Source organism: Ambystoma mexicanum, chromosome 5p, assembly GCF_040938575.1.
Source record: "Ambystoma mexicanum isolate Mex_15411 chromosome 5p, UKY_AmexF1_1, whole genome shotgun sequence".
NCBI classification, from domain to species: domain Eukaryota; kingdom Metazoa; phylum Chordata; class Amphibia; order Caudata; family Ambystomatidae; genus Ambystoma; species Ambystoma mexicanum.
Window position 1 is genome coordinate 122,013,680 of NC_090930.1, and position 16,408 is coordinate 122,030,087.

The window sequence follows — 16,408 nt, forward strand, 5'->3', positions numbered from 1 at the left end:
CGAGCGCAGCTCCCTGCTGAGTGAGTCGGCGATGGTGTTTTTTATCCCTGCCAGATGAAACGGCACCAGAAGAATCCCTTGGGCGACGGCCCAATGCCACAGGTCCTGCGCCTCCTTGGACAGCGCTGGGGACCTGGTTCCGCCCTGTTTCCTGATGTAAAACATGGTGGTGGTGTTGTCGGTGAAGATCCTCACCACCTTGCCCTTGAGGGACGGAAGGAAGGACCTGAGGGCCCAAAACACTGCACGGAGCTCCAGGACGTTGATATGCAGGGACTTCTCCGTCGGGAGCCAGAGTCCCCTTGCGTGCAGATTTTCGGTGTGCGCTCCCCACCCTTCTAGGGAGGCATCCGTGGTCACAGTCACCTGGTGGGCTGGGGTCTGGAAGTCCATGCCCGCCGTCAGATGCGCGCGGGTGCCCCACCACCGTATCGCTCGTCGGAAACTCTCGTCGAGTTTGATCCTTTCCTCGAAGCTGCCCGTCGTCTGGATCCAGCGCGCATCCAGGAACTCTTGCAACGGGCGCATCCGGAGCCTGCACATGGGAATGAGGTAGATGCAGGAAGACATCATCCCGAGGAGGGACTTGATGGACCTCACCTTGGCCGCGTCGGCCACCAACATCCGTTGCACCTTGCCCAAGATGGTCCTGGCCCTCTCCTCCGACGGGGAGGCCAGAAGGGACACTGTGTCGAGCCTCGCTCCCAGAAACAGTGCGACTTGCGCGGGCACCAGGTGGGATTTGGCGTAGTTCACGGAGAATCCCAGGTCCGTGAGGAGTTGGACGGTCCTTGCCGTGTGGACCACGGCGAGCTCCCTCGTCTTGGCGCGGATGAGCCAGTCGTCCAGGTAGGGGTAGACGTGAATCCCCTCGCGGCGCAGCTGCGCCGCCACCGGTGCGAGGCACTTGGTGAAAACCCTGGGTGCCGACCGCAGTCCGAAGGGAAGGGCTTTGAACTGGTAATGACGCCCTTGGACCACGAATCTGAGGAATTTTCGGTGCCCCTTTAGGATGGGAATGTGGAAGTAGGCATCCTCCAAATCCAACGACGATAGGAAGTCTCCTTCCTCCAGCTGACCCAGGACGTGCTGGAGGGTGACCATCCGGAACTTCTGCGCCTTGATGAATTTGTTCAGGCGTCGCAGGTCCAGGATGGGGCGCCATCCTCCCGTCTTCTTCTTCACGAGGAAGTAACGCGAGTAGACTCCGGAGCCCCGAAGCCTCTTTGGGACGAGTTCGATGGCGCCCTTCCTGAGCATCGCCTTCACCTCCAGGAGAAGTTGAGGGACGTGAAGTTCTTTCCTGGCCACGGGGGGGACGCGCGGGCACCTTCTTTGAAACTCGAGCGCGTGGCCCCGGGCCAGGGCGTCCAGCACCCAACGGTCGGTGGAGATGGACTCCCACACGCTGACGAAGCCCGCCAGCCGGCCTCCCACCGGGGTGCTTCGGTGGGGGCCCGACCCCACGGCCGGTTCAATCCTGCTTGGACGCGGCCTTGCCGCCTTGGCCCCCTTGGCGACGACGGCGGGGGCCGCCAGACTTGCCTCGTCCTCTGTAGGCCTCTTGCGACGACGAGCGGGCCGCTTGACGGTAGGAAGCGAAACCGCCGCCGGAACCTTTGGAGGCGCCCTTGCCTCCGCCGCTCCGAAAGGGCGTCCGCCGTTGCTGCAGCACTCCAAGGGCCCGGGCCGTCTCCGTATCCGCCTTGATGGCCTGAAGGGAATCGTCCACTGTCTTCCCAAACAGGTTGTTCCCGTCGAAGGGCATGTCCAGGACCCTGTTCTGGACGTCCTGCCGAAAGTCCGTAGCCTTGAGCCATCCGCGCCGTCGAAGGCAAACGCCGTTGCCCATCTGGCGGAACCCAGTGTCGGCGATGTCCGTCGCCACGGTGATGGCGTGGTCCGAGGCCACCTCACCTTCCTGCAGGATCTCAAGGGTCTCCGCCCTCTTGTCGTCCGGCAGAAAATCCAGCAGGGGAGCTATCTTGTACCAGAGTTCCCTGTCGTAGCGGGCCACGATAGCCAAGGCGTTGGCCGCTTTAATCGTCGTCGCCGCCGACGAGATGACTCTGCGTCCCATGGCATCCAATTTCTTTCCCTCGCCGTCCGGCGGGGAAGTCGACGTGGAGGCCGCACCCCCCCCCGCTTTCTTCCTGGCTGCCGCGGAGACGACGGAGTCCGGGGTAGGCTGCGCCCGGAGGCATAGGGGGGCCGAGTCCGGGACCCGGTACTTTTTCTCGTACCGGTCTCTTTTCGCTGGCGTCGTGGAAGGGTTCTTGAGGAGGGAAAGGCCCTCATCCCAAATGTCGTCCAACAGAGGCACTGCGAGGACCGTCTTCCTCTTGGTCTCGCGCCGTTGGTAAAGGAAGCCTTCCTTTTTCTTCTCCTCAGGGCAGAGTTGGAAAAGCTCGGATGCCCTGGCGATCATTGAGTGGAACGATCCAATCTCGTCGGGCGGAGAAGCCCTGGGGGGAGGCGACGACGGAAAATCCTCGTCGTATGCCTCGTCGTCCGTACCCGTCGCTGCCGTGTCAGTCCCCGTATCATCCCCTCGGGTGGACGGGGAGGAGGGCTGGATGGGGCGCGATGGTTGAAAAGGAGGCGGTGGATGGATCCTTCTTTTCTTGGTAGGGGGAACACCAGAAGGTCCCGGTTCTGGATCCCCCGACGGGAGAGGTTCCTCCGTCGGTAACGGTAGTCTCGTCCTTATCTCGGAGCATAAGGACTGTATAGCCAACAAAATGGCCGCTGAGTTGTCCTGCGGCGCTGGCAGAGGGGAATCCGACGGGCGAGCAGGGGCCCCGTCGGTATCCTCGACGATGTCGTCGTCGTCACCTGCGTCGGGGCCCATTCCGACGGGCTGGTCTTGTTCCACGCCTAGGCCGTGGCTTAAGACCTCGATCAGTTCCTCTTCTGAGGTTGAGGCCGAATCTCCGACGACGCCCTGCCCCCCCTTCTTCCCCACGGAGGGTTTCACGGGGGTCCTATCGATGGGCACGAAAGAAGACTCCCTCCGAGGAGGCAGGGAGATTCTGGGCCCCGAGGCCGCCACCACTGGTGCAGCCTCCACAGGCTGGGCCAGGGCCGCCGCGACCGTTTCGATAGAGGGCTTGGTCGAATGGATCAAGGCCTTCACCACCTTAGGTGCGCTCACCGCCTTATCCTTGAGGGAGGGGGCACTGCCACGCTCCTCCTCTGCCTTAGAGCTCGACCGGGGTCTCTCCAGGAGCTTCGCCGGGTGCTCGGCCTTCCTCTTACCCGACCCAGAGCGTTGGCTCGTGGTTGATGGTGCCGGGGAGGGTGCGCCCTGCCTGGCGCCCGTAGAGCCCGACCGTTCGGCGCTCCCGGTGCCAGCGGACTCGCGGTGCTTGGCCTTATGTTGGGCCCCCGTCGCCGGGGCGCCCTCAAAGGTCTTAGAAGACCGCTCAGATTTCTTCTTCTTCTCGCCAGACGGGCTCTTACCCTCCAGCCAGCTGGCGAGACGTTGATGGCGGTCCTTCATGGTCCGTTCCGACATGTTGCCGCAAAACGCACAGTCCTTCTCCACGTGCGTCTTGTCCCCATGAAGGCAGTAAAGGCAGAAAGAGTGTTCGTCCTCCTTGAAGACGTTCTGCAGCTGGCATCCAGGGCAGGCCCTGAACAGCTTTCCGGGCGTCGAGCTTCCCTTCTCCTGGGCCATCTCCGAGACCGGGCCTGAGAAGCTTCTGGAGTCCTCCGAAGTGTAGCTCGACGAAATCTTCACCCTTGAGGGGCACAGATGAATCCGACACGGGTCCCCGTTGATCGGATGTAGGATCGGTGGAGCTTGAGGCTCTTTTGACCGAAAGAATCGAAGTTTTTGTGAAAAAGCGCGAAAAAATAGCACTAACGCTCGAGAGCAATAGCACGAGGATCCCAACACATGAACGTGCGGTAAAAATCTGAAGATGGCTGCCAGAGGCGGTGCTTAGGTAGAGGGCAGTCATTGGCTGTGGTCAGTATGACGCAGAGACCAGTGATTGGTTATTACTACGAAAGACAGATCAGAAACGAAACTGATACTGGTTTTTTCTTTACCGAGGATTCCCAGCCTGACGACGGGGAATATTCATGAGCATGTGAATCCATGCCAGACCCCATGCTGGAGAAGAAGGGGTTCAAGCACACAGAGACAATAGGGAGTTAAACTCTACCAATCCTGTGTTTCAGGCCCAGTCTCCAGTCGAATAGCCTCCAGGGAAGGGTTTGAGGTCGTAAGAGGTCAGAACAGACAGTGACGTCCCCGTGGATACCAGGTGAGCGTTACACAAGCCAGAAGGTCCGGGTACCACATCCTCCTGGCCCAGCCCAATCTGGTGCAATTAGGATCATGGGTTTCCTGAACTTTGTAAACCTCCTGATCACATGAGGAATGACAGGGACTGGAGGAAACGCATACAGGAGTGAACGTGTCCAGTAGAGCTTCTCCTGGGGGAAATTCCCTGGAGCAATACTGTTCGCACTTCCGGTTGACACTGTTCGCAAACATATCCACTTGAGGGGTTCCACAGAGGGTGAAGATCTCTTGAAGGACTTCCTGAGCTAGTTCCCACAGGTGGGAGACTGTGCTCTGCCTGATCAGAGCGTCCACCTCTGTGTTCTGCTCTCCGGCTAGGGGAACTGCTGATAGAGACATTCCTTCTTATATTGCCCAGAACCAGAGCTGCATTGCCTCTTTGCACAGTGGTAGTAACCCTGCACCTTCTCTCTTGTTGAGGTAGTACATGGCCAGCGTATTTTCTGTTATCATCAGGACATTCTTTCCCCGTATAGAGGGCAGAAAGGCTTTCAGCGCTTGGCTGATCGCCCTCAGCTCCAAAAGGTTGATATGTAGGTTGGACTCCGATGGAGACCAACGACCGCTGATTTTCAGATCGGTGGTGTGGGCTCCGTACCCTGTGAGTGAGGGGTCCATCACTACCAGTATCTCCGGCCATGGTTGCCAAAAACGAGTCTCCCTTGAGAATGTCATCTTTGCAAACCCACCACAGAAGGACCTGAGCAACTCTGCCTGGAACTTGCAGGTGTTCCGACATCTTGCCTGAGAACTGGGACCACTGAGTCCTGAGAGCCCATTGCAGGGTTCTCATTCTCAGGCAGGCCTCTGGCACCAGGAAAATGCAGGATGCCATGAGACTGAGCAACCTCAGAAAATCGAATACCGGAAGATGCTGGGCATTCTGTAATTTGGTAACCATCTGCAAAATGAGTTGAGCTTCACCCAGGGTGGCAAGGCTTTTCTCGAGGAAGTATCCAGGACTGCTCCAATAAATTGGAGTCTTTGGGATTGTTTCATGTGGGACTTCTTGAAATTGAGGAAGAAGCCCAGTTTGTGAAGAGAGTGGCAGGTTAAGCTGAGATGTTCCCGGTCTTGTTCGGGTGAACAATCCCTGATCAGCCAATCGTACAGGTAGGGGTAGACGTAAATCCCCCCTATGCCACCACCGCCATCAACTTGGTGAAAACCCTTGGGGCCGAGATCAGATCGAATGGCAGAACTCAAAACTGATCATGAGAACTGCCAACCACGCACCTCAGGTAATTTCTGTGCTTGAGCTGGATTGGCACATGAAAGTAAGCATCCTGAAGGTGCAATGATACCAACCAGTCATGGAGTTGGAGAGCCTGAAGGATCTGAGAAAGGGTAACCGTCTTGAACTTGTCCTTCCTGAAGAACTTGTTCAAGATTCTCAAGTCCAAGATGGGTCTCAATCCTCCATCCTTTTTGGGAATCAGAAGATAAGGGGAATACCAACCCTTGTTCCTTTCAGCTACAGGTACATGTTCTATTGCACCTTTCTCTAGCAGGGTCAACATTTCCTGCACATGGAGCGGATCCCGAATTTTGACAAAGTTGTATCCCAGTGGATGATTCTGGGGCCTTTTTTGAAAGAGAAGGCAGTAACCTTGGGCCATCGTTTCCAGTGCCCATGCATCTGAAGTAATGCCCTGCCATTCGAACAGATACTGTGAAAGCCTGTCTCCCACCGGGGTCTTGTGGGTCAAGGCCTCAGAGTTGCTTGGAGGCGGCTGAGGGCAAGGTTGCAGCTGCTGGGGCTGATTTAGTACCCCTTCCTCATCCACCACAAGGGAATCTTCTCTGGCCTCTCTGTCCGGCTTGTCCTCTTCCTCTAGAGTAGAAACAATAGGACTTACCCCTCCAGGAAGATGAGCCCGAATAGGGTTGCTGAGGCTGTCTAATGGCGGCACTAAGGGATTTAGCCGCTGCCTTTGAGGCCTGCAGCTTCTCCAAACTCTCATCCGCCTTGCTGCCAAACAACATTAAGCCGCCAAAGGGCATGTTGAGTATTCTTGCCAGCATGTCTCGTGCAAACCCCAACTTCCTCAACCACGCAAATCTGCATAATACCATGCTAGCCGCCATGGATTTGATGATGCTGCCTGCAGTATACAAACCTGACTGGAGGCATTCACTCATTGCCTCCTTACCATCCTTATTGATCGCCAAAAAGTTTCTTTCTTCGCCTTCCGGGATGTGTTCAGCCGCCATAGCCACAAAGTCCCACAAGGTAAATGTAAATCTAGACAATGTGAAAGTCACATCATTGGATTTCAAAGCCATACTACCTACAGTGAAATCTTTACGTGCCCAGGCCATCTACCCTCTTGTCATCCCTGTCGGGGGGATGGACGGATAAGCTGCTGTCTGGTTGACGTACCATATGGCATAACAAGAATAGGTGAAATGTTCGTGGACAATGAAATTAGGCCACTTGACTCCTGCTACTTAAGCTCATCAATCTCCAAAAGTGATAAATATAGATACGAACAGCTTAAACACTGGCTAAAGTCGCCGATCATTACCAAAGCAGCAACGAGGGATATTACACCGTTTGAGAAATATGTCATCTCCAACACAGGGGAGAAGAAGTGGGTATCGACACTCTACGCATTCATAAACTCACAGGAGGAAGAAACCAAATGGTCATACATGATCAAGTGGGGCAGAACGCTAGGGGAGGAACTGACAAAAAAGCAATGGGAGGACCTATCGAAATTGATCCCCAAGATGACGCGCTCTGCATAGACAAGGGAAATGTGTATTAAAATAGTCACACAATGGCACTACACTCCAGAAAGACTGCATTCAATGTTCCCTAATACATCAAATCAATGCTGGAGGGGATGTGCAGAGGTGGGAACGTGGCAACATATCTGGTGGGAATGTAAAGGGATAAAACCTTTCTGGAAGAGGTAAAGGGAGAGATGGGGAAGGTGTTTCCAGATGTGGAGCGAATGGGAGAAAGGGTGTGGCTGTGTGGAATTAGAGATGCAGCAGCAAGGCAATACAATAAATCACAGTGAAGAAGCTTCAAGGGACTTCTCATAGCGGCTTGGACAACAATTGCCCAGAAGGAACAAGTTACTTACCTGTAACTGTTGTTCTCCAGCATGGGTCTGGCATGGATTCACATGCTCATGAATATTCCCCGTCGTCAGGCTGGGAATCCTCGGTAAAGAAAAAACCAGTATCAGTTTCGTTTCTGATCTGTCTTTCGTAGCAATAACCAATCACTGGTCTCTGCGTCATACTGGCCACAGCCAATGACTGCCCTCTACCTAAGCACCGCCTCTGGCAGCCATCTTCAGATTTGGAAGCACGTGAAGTGGCAGTATGACCAAGTGAAGAGCCGCAGAGGGGTAGGCGGGAGGGTTCGCATGTGAATCCATGCCAGACCCATGCTGGAGAACAACAGTTACAGGTAAGTAACTTGTTCCTTCTCCAGCATGGGGTCTGGCATGGATTCACATGCTCATGAATAAAGAATACATAGCAGTACACACATGCACAACCACGGGAGGTGGCAAAGGCTCAACATTAAGCATCACATCAACTCAACATTAAGTATCTTACCTCCTCACCAGGCCCACCTCAGGCGAACAGGTTGCGCAGCACTGCTTGGCCGACCCTGGACTCCTCCCTGGAATCCCGGTCGACGCAGTAGAATTTCGTGAAGGTGTGCGTCGACCTCCACGTAGCAGCCCTGCATATGTCCAGCAGGGGCACACCAGATAGGAACGCCGTGGTAGCTGCGATCGCTCTGGTGGAATGGGCTCTCGGACGGCCAGGCAGCGGTCGGTTTGCCAACCGGTGACAGTACATGATACAGCCGGAGAGCCATCTGGAGATGGAAGCCTTCGAGAGAGCCTTCCCCTGATTGACAGGTCCAAAGTTCACAAAGAGTTGTGACGTCTTCCGAAAACCCTTCGTGCGGTCCACGTAGAACTTCAGCGCTCTAGCTACATCCAGCGAGTGCAAAGTCCTCTCAGCCGGCGACGAAGGCGACGGGAAGAACACAGGTAACACCAAGGGTTCGTTGAGATGGAAGTCCGACGGTACCTTGGGCATGAAGGAGGGGTGCGTCCTGAGCACTACCCTCGTGTCGTGGAAAGTCAAGTACGGGGCCTTGCAGGAAAGGGCCTGGATCTCTCCCACTCGTCGTGCGGAGGTGATGGCCACAAGAAAAGCTGTTTTCCACGATAGAAACTTCAACGGTGCCGAGTGCAGAGGCTCGAACGGAGGTCCCATGAGCTTGGTCAGCACCACGTTGAGCTCCCACGCCGGGGCCGGAGCCTTCACCGGCGGGAACGATCTGAATAGTCCCTTCATGAACTCTTTCACCAGACGATGAGACCACAAGGACGTCCGCCCCGTGGTTCTGGTGTATCGGGAGATCGCAGCAAGATGAATCTTGATGGACGCGTGTGCCAGTCCAGCTTTGGCCAGCGTCAGCAGGTACGGCAGTACTTGGGGAGCCGTAATCCGTAGAGGGTTAATCTTCTGTGCGTGGCACCAGACAGAGAACCTCTTCCATTTGTGTCCGTAGCATTTAAGAGTCGAGGACGCCCTGGCCTTTGCAAGAACCTCTCTGCAATCGGCCGGTATGTCGTATCCTCCAAACTCTAGCGCTGCAGGAGCCAGGCCTGCAAGTTCAGCGACTTCGGGTCGTGGTGGAGGATGGCGCCTCCTTCCCTGGAGAGTAGATCTGCGTCCGCCGGCAGCTTGATCGGCGGGGACGCTGACAAGTCCAGAAGGTCCGGGAACCATATCTGCCTCGGCCACGCAGGTGCGACGAGGATCATCCTGCACCGTGACCTCTTGAGCTGGTTGACGAGCCGGATTAGCAGAGGCAAGGGAGGGAACGCGTAGAGGAACAGGCCCTCCCAGGGGAACGAGAAAGCATCGCCCATGCTCCTCGTCTGGGGAAACCTGCTGGCGAACCTCCGGCACTTGGTGTTCGTAGCCGTCGCGAACAGGTCGATCTGGGGTGTGCCCCACCGTCGGAAGAGGCGATCCACCAGATCCTGCCGTAGTTCCCACTCGTGGCACGAGCGCAGCTCCCTGCTGAGTGAGTCGGCGATGGTGTTTTTTATCCCTGCCAGATGAAACGGCACCAGAAAAATCCCTTGGGCGACGGCCCAATGCCACAGGTCCTGCGCCTCCTTGGACAGCGCTGGGGACCTGGTTCCGCCCTGTTTCCTGATGTAAAACATGGTGGTGGTGTTGTCGGTGAAGATCCTCACCACCTTGCCCTTCAGGGACGGAAGGAAGGACCTGAGGGCCCAAAACACTGCACGGAGCTCCAGGACGTTGATATGCAGGGACTTCTCCGTCGGGAGCCAGAGTCCCCTCGCGTGCAGATTTTCGGTGTGCGCTCCCCACCCTTCCAGGGAGGCATCCGTGGTCACAGTCTCCTGGTGGGCTGGGGTCTGGAAGTCCATGCCCGCCGTCAGATGCGCGCGGGTGCCCCACCACCGTATCGCTCGTCGGAAACTCTCGTCGAGCTTGATCCTTTCTTCGAAGCTGCCCGTCGTCTGGATCCAGCGCGCATCCAGGAATTCTTGCAACGGGCGCATCCAGAGCCTGCACATGGGAATGAGGTAGATGCAGGAAGACATCATCCCGAGGAGGGACTTGATGGATCTCACTTTGGCCGCGTCGGCCACCAACATCCGTTGCACTTTGCCCAAGATGGTCCTGGTCCTCTCCTCCGACGGGAAGGCCAGAAGGGACACTGTGTCGAGCCTCGCTCCCAGAAACAGTGCGACTTGCGCGGGCACCAGGTGGGATTTGGCGTAGTTCACGGAGAATCCCAGGTCCGTGAGGAGTTGGACGGTCCTTGCTGTGTGGACCACGGCGAGCTCCTTCGTCTTGGCGCGGATGAGCCAGTCGTCCAGGTAGGGGTAGACGTGAATCCCCTCGCGGCGCAGCTGCGCCGCCACCGGTGCGAGGCACTTGGTGAATACCCTGGGTGCCGACCGTAGTCCGAAGGGAAGGGCTTTGAACTGGTAATGACGCCCTTGGACCACGAACCTGAGGAATTTTCGGTGCCCCTTTAGGATTGGAATGTGGAAGTAGGCATCCTCCAAATCCAACGACGATAGGAAGTCTCCTTCCTCCAGTTGACCCAGGACGTGCTGTAGGGTGACCATCCGGAACTTCTGCGCCTTGATGAACTTGTTCAGCCGTCGCAGGTCTAGGATGGGGCGCCATCCTCCCGTCTTCTTCTTCACGAGGAAGTATCGCGAGTAGACTCCGGAGCCCCGAAGCCTCTTTGGGACGAGTTCGATGGCGCCCTTCCTGAGCATCGCCTTTACCTCCAGGAGAAGTTGAGGGACGTGAAGTTCTTTCCTGGCCACGGGGGGACGCGCGGGCACCTTCTTTGAAACTCGAGCGCGTGGCCCCGGGCCAGGGCGTCCAGCACCCAACGGTCGGTGGAGATGGACTCCCACACGCTGACGAAGCCCGCCAGCCGGCCTCCCACCGGGGTGCTTCGGTGGGGGCCCGACCCCACGGGCGGTTCAATCCTGCCTGGACGCGGCCTTGCCGCCTTGACCTCCTTGGCGACGACGGCGGGGTCCGCTAGACTTGCCTCGTCCTCTGTAGGCCTCTTGCGACGACGAGCGGGCCGCTTGACGGTAGGAAGAGAAACCGCCGCCGGAACCTTTGGAGGCGCCCTTGCCTCCGCCGCTCCGAAAGGGCGTCCGTCGTTGCTGCAGGACTCCAAGGGCCCGGGCCGTCTCAGTATCCGCCTTGATGGCCTGGAGGGAATCGTCCACCGTCTTCCCAAACAGGTTGTTCCCGTCGAAGGGCATGTCCAGGACTCTGGTCTGGACGTCCTGCCGAAAGTCCGTAGCTTTGAGCCATCCACGACGTCGAAGACAAACGCCGTTGCCCAGCTGGCGGAACCCCGCGTCGGCGATGTCCGTCGCCACGGTGATGGCGTGGTCCGAAGCCACTTCACCTTCCTGGAGGATCTCAAGGGCCTCCGCCCTCTTGTCGTCCGGCAGAAAATCCAGCAGGGGAGCCATCTTGTACCAGAGCTCCCTGTCGTAGCGGGCCACGATAGCCAAGGCGTTGGCCGCTTTAATCGTCGTCGCTGCCGACGAGATGACTCTACGTCCCATAGTATCCAATTTCTTTCCCTCGCCGTCCGGCGGGGAAGTCGATGTGGAGGCCGCACCCCCCCCCGCTTTCTTCCTGGCTGCCGCGGAGACGACGGAGTCCGGGGTAGGCTGCGCCCGGAGGCATAGGGGGGCCGTGTCTGGGACCCGGTACTTCTTCTCGTACCGGTCTCTTCTAGCTGGCGTCGTGGAAGGGTTCTTGAGGAGGGAAAGGCCCTCATCCCAAATGTCGTCCAACAGAGGCACTGCGAGGACCGTCTTCCTCTTGGCCTCGCGCCGCTGATAAAGGAAGCCTTCCTTTTTCTTCTCCTCAGGGCAGAGTTGGAAAAGCTCGGAAGCCCTGGAGATAATGGAGTGGAAAGATCCGATCTCGTCGGGCGGAGAAGCCCTGGTGGGAGGCGACGACGGAAAATCCTCGTCGTATGCCTCGTCGTCCGTACCCGTCGCTGCCGTGTCAGTCCCCGTATCATCCCCTCGGGTGGATGGGGAGGAGGGCTGGACGGGGCGCGACGGTTGAAAAGGAGGTGGAGGATGGATCCTTCTTTTCTTGGTAGGGGGAACACCAGAAGGTCCCGGTTCTGGATCCCCCGACGGGAGAGGTTCCTCCGTCGGTAACGGTAGCCTCGTCCTTATCTCAGTGCATAAGGACTGTATGGCCAACAAAATGGCCGCCGAGTTGTCTCGCGGCGTTGGCAGAGGGGAATCCGACGGGCGAGCAGGGGCCCCGTCGGTATCCTCGACGATGTCGTCGTCGTCACCTGCGTCGGGGCCCATTCCGACGGGCTGGTCTTGTTCCACGCCTAGGCCGTGGCTTAAGACCTCGATCAGCTCCTCTTCTGAGGTTGAGGCCGAATCTACGACGACGCCCTGCCCCCCCTTCTTCCCCACGGAGGGTTTCACGGGGGTCCTATCGATGGGCACAAAAGAAGACTCCCTCCGAGGAGGCAGGGAGATTCTGGGCCCTGAGGTCGCCACCACTGGTGCAGCCTCCACAGGCTGGGCTAGGGCCGCCGCGACCGTTTCGATAGAGGGCTTGGTCGGATGGATCAAGGCCTTCACCACCTTAGGTGCGCTCACCGCCTTATCCTTGAGGGACGGGGCACTGCCACGCTCCTCCTCTGCCTTAGAGCTCGACCGGGGCCTCTCCAGGAGCTTCGCCGGGTGCTCGGCCTTCCTCTTACCCGACCCAGAGCGTTGGCTCGTGGTTGATGGCGCCGGGGAGGGTGCGCCCTGCCTGGCGCCCGTAGAGCCCGACCGTTCGGCGCTCCCGGTGCCAGCGGACTCGCGGTGCTTGGCCTTATGTTGGGCCCCCGTCGCCGGGGCGCCCTCAAAGGTCTTAGAAGACCGCTCGGATTTCTTCTTCTTCTCGCCAGACGGGCTCTTACCCTCCAGCCAGTTGGCGAGACGTTGATGACGGTCCTTCATGGTCCGTTCCGACATGTTGCCGCAAAACGCACAGTCCTTTTCCACGTGCGTTTTGTCCTCATGAAGGCAGTAAAGGCAGAAAGAGTGTTCGTCCTCCTTAAAGACGTTCTGCAGCTGGCATCCAGGGCAGACCCTGAACAGCTTTCCGGGCGTCGAGCTTCCCTTCTCCTGGGCCATCTCCGAGACCGGGCCTGAGAAGCTTCTGGAGTCCTCCGAAGTGTAGCTCGACGAAATCTTCACCCTTGAGGGGCACAGACGAATCCGACACGGGTCCCCGTTGATCGGATGTAGGATCGGTGGAGCTTGAGGCTCTTTTGACCGAAGAATCGAAGTTTTTTTGTGAAAAGCGCGAAAAAATAGCACTAACGCTCGAGAGCAATAGCACGAGGATCCCAACACATGAACGTGCGGTAAAAATCTGAAGATGGCTGCCAGAGGCGGTGCTTGGGTAGAGGGCAGTCATTGGCTGTGGTCAGTATGACGCAGAGACCAGTGATTGGTTATTGCTACGAAAGACAGATCAGAAACGAAACTGATACTGGTTTTTTCTTTACCGAGGATTCCCAGCCTGACGACGGGGAATATTCATGAGCATATGAATCCATGCCAGACCCCATGCTGGAGAATGGGGAGTTTCATCCCCCATGCCACTTTGTTCCGCTCATTATTCCCTGCACAAGAAACCACACAAGAAAGAGGTATGTGGGAGAGGATCAAGGTGCAGGGGATGGTTAGCAGGTTTTGACTATGTGTGTGGTTGTTTTATTGTCGGTTTCACAATCTGTACTGCAATGGTTTAAGGGTAGGAGTTGTGGGAGGTGCCCATTTTTATGCTGGTCTATGTGTATTGAATAGCTAGGTTTTCAAACATTTTCGGAAGGTTGGGTGATCGTCCGTCGTTCTTATTTCCTTCAATATCGTGTTCCAAAGTTTGGCTATCACACGGGAGAACGCAGTTCCTCCGAATTTCATTTCCTCGTAATGTTTTATTTTGATTTGGACATTGTTGCTTGATCTTCGGTTTCTTACAGCTTGGTAGCAATTGATTTTGGCTTGGAGAAATGTGGCTCCTTGTCCCTGTAGTGATTTGTTTGAGATGCAGAGGGCTTTGAAGTTATTGCGTTTTTGAACTAGAAGCCAGCATAGTCTTATCGGGGATGGTGCGATGTGGTCTCTTCTTTTTAGTCTCAGGAGTAGTTCTGCTGTAGCATCTTGGATGTGTTGGCGTTTTTTTGTGAGGTGTTCTGGAATTCCAAGACAGAGGTTGTTTACGTAAATAACAGAAACATTGATACTCACCTACATGGTTCAATCTCTGTATCAAATCCCAGAAAAGATTTTCTGAGACCAGGAACAGTTTTCCTGGGATTAGGGATTGTTAGGATTACATCCCCCACAAGGAATATCAATTTGTAAATCCTTCACACGCATGCCCTGAATGTACTTATTATTTTTTATTCCCTGTGCAAAGGGTCTCATGATCAGGATGAATATCAGAGGTGATAGCAGACAGCCCTGACAACTATTGTTGCCTACATGGGTAATATCTGTCATGTTAAGAATTACATCAACTCTCAGTTTTAGATGCCCAGAGCTAGCCATAATCATGTCATAATAGAACCAAACAATATTTTGAAATCAAAAATGTAATGTATGTCCATTAATTTTATCTAAATCATTTTCAATACCTAGCACAATTAACCCTGCCCTTGACCTATGATTTTTGAATTGTTAAATTAAGTCTATCGTCTTAACAAAATAATCACACATTTGCCTGGCAAATATGGGCCATGGCTTAAGAGGCCAACATAAGGCCCAGTCGGGGCATCAGAATCTTTACACAGATCTTCGCATTCAAATTGGTAAAAGAAATTGAGTGATATGTCTCACAAAATAGGAATAAGGAAAACTCACCACCTTCAAAACAGTTGGCATTACAGCTTCTGTTATCAGGACGAAGTGAATGCCTTGGCCAATAGTTCTATCAGACCCCAAAGAGTTGCTTAGAAAAACATCGAATGACCCTCTCCCAGGCGATAAGGAGCCTTCCCGAGGTCTACAAGGCTATTAGCAAATATTCCAAGTTGCAAGCTACTAGCCAGCTAAAAACAAAAGGCACTCCTCGCTTCATTTCGATACATACACACAGCACACCATTTCTTCCTCACACTCACAAAGAGTGAAATATCACTAGCCATAGGCTAGTAGTGAATGCAAATTTTGCACCCTGTGATAGTATCAATAAAGGGTTTGGAGTTGTGGCGGTGAAATGAAACAGGTTACCTATTATTAAAGTAACGTATACAAAATGTGTTTGTAAATTACACGTGGTTTCATTTTGTAATATTTAAATAAGTATCTTGCCTTTATAAGGTAAGCATTTTAATTGTATACTTGGATGAACTGGAACAGTTTTAGCATGAACTTGCTTTCAGTACAACGTTAAAGTAAACCATTTTTCTTTACAAAAGCGAACGCATTGTTCTATGTTTTAGCGTTCACTGTGTTAAACTAGGTTGGAGTGCATCCTGAAAGCCATCTTGCTGGGAGATTGCACTGTTTCTTGAATGCATAAATATGCTTTTTGTTTCCTCAGCTGCTTCTGAAGTCATAATGTCTGGCGTGCAGTCAATACCAGTTTGAATTTCAAACATTCTGACTGGCTGAGAAGAGGTCAAAAATGACTTTCATGTATTTATTCCCTTTATGTTACAACCTATTGTAAATGTATTTGGTAGATTCTTTATTCCTATGCTTAGCTTGAAGCACCCTCAATTGCTTTCTCTTTTCATATTAATTCCTTTGCCTTCTGCACAGCTCTTACCTACCCACAATATCGCAAGCCTATTGTGCCACAGAACAAGACTAATAGTTATCTTTGCAGGATCAAAAATCCAGCTCAATCAATACTGCTGTGTATTGGCAACATAGTCCAAGCAGCCATGTCAACTAGGGAAACAGCCACCACTGTCCCATAACATACTGTCCCAATAATAAGTATTCTATTCTAAAAGACAGTAAAAGCGGGTTTGAGATGAAACTGTAATCCCTAGCGTTAGTATGCTTTGCCCTCCAGCAATCACTCTGCACCAAATCAGTAAGACCCTTCTAAAAGTGCCTAATCTCCGTCCAGTACATGGCCACCCAGGAATCTTCCTATGCCGAGGTTCGATACCATGTTAACTATGAGAAGGCATCAACCACTCCACTCCACTCCTATCCACCCTCATCCTTATCTCACATGCACGAATAAAATGCAAAATATTTCTATCTAGCAATTCTCAAAGTATCCAGGCCCTCACCTGCTCAAAGATTATATCCTTTACAGATCCCTTACCAAGAGGCAAAATTCATCCACCAACAAAAGAATAGACCATATCAAAACCTCAAATAAAGGAATTAATGAATAAACTAATAACCAAAGGCCTCATTACGTGTTGGGCTGGTACTGAAAAAGCATACAGTAGCAGTCTTACTGACAGTATTTTCAGTATGGCTGATTATGAGCTATTAAAACCATAAGGGATTACTACCTTAG

The 16,408-nt window shown here is 54.3% G+C and overlaps 1 protein-coding gene across 1 annotated transcript in view; it reads right to left on the reverse strand.

The window, feature by feature from the left end:
• The window catches only part of AR (androgen receptor), a 1,337,360-nt gene that overhangs the window by 978,035 nt on the left and 342,917 nt on the right, over positions 1–16,408 (reverse strand). The gene's annotated exons all lie outside the window — the stretch shown is intronic.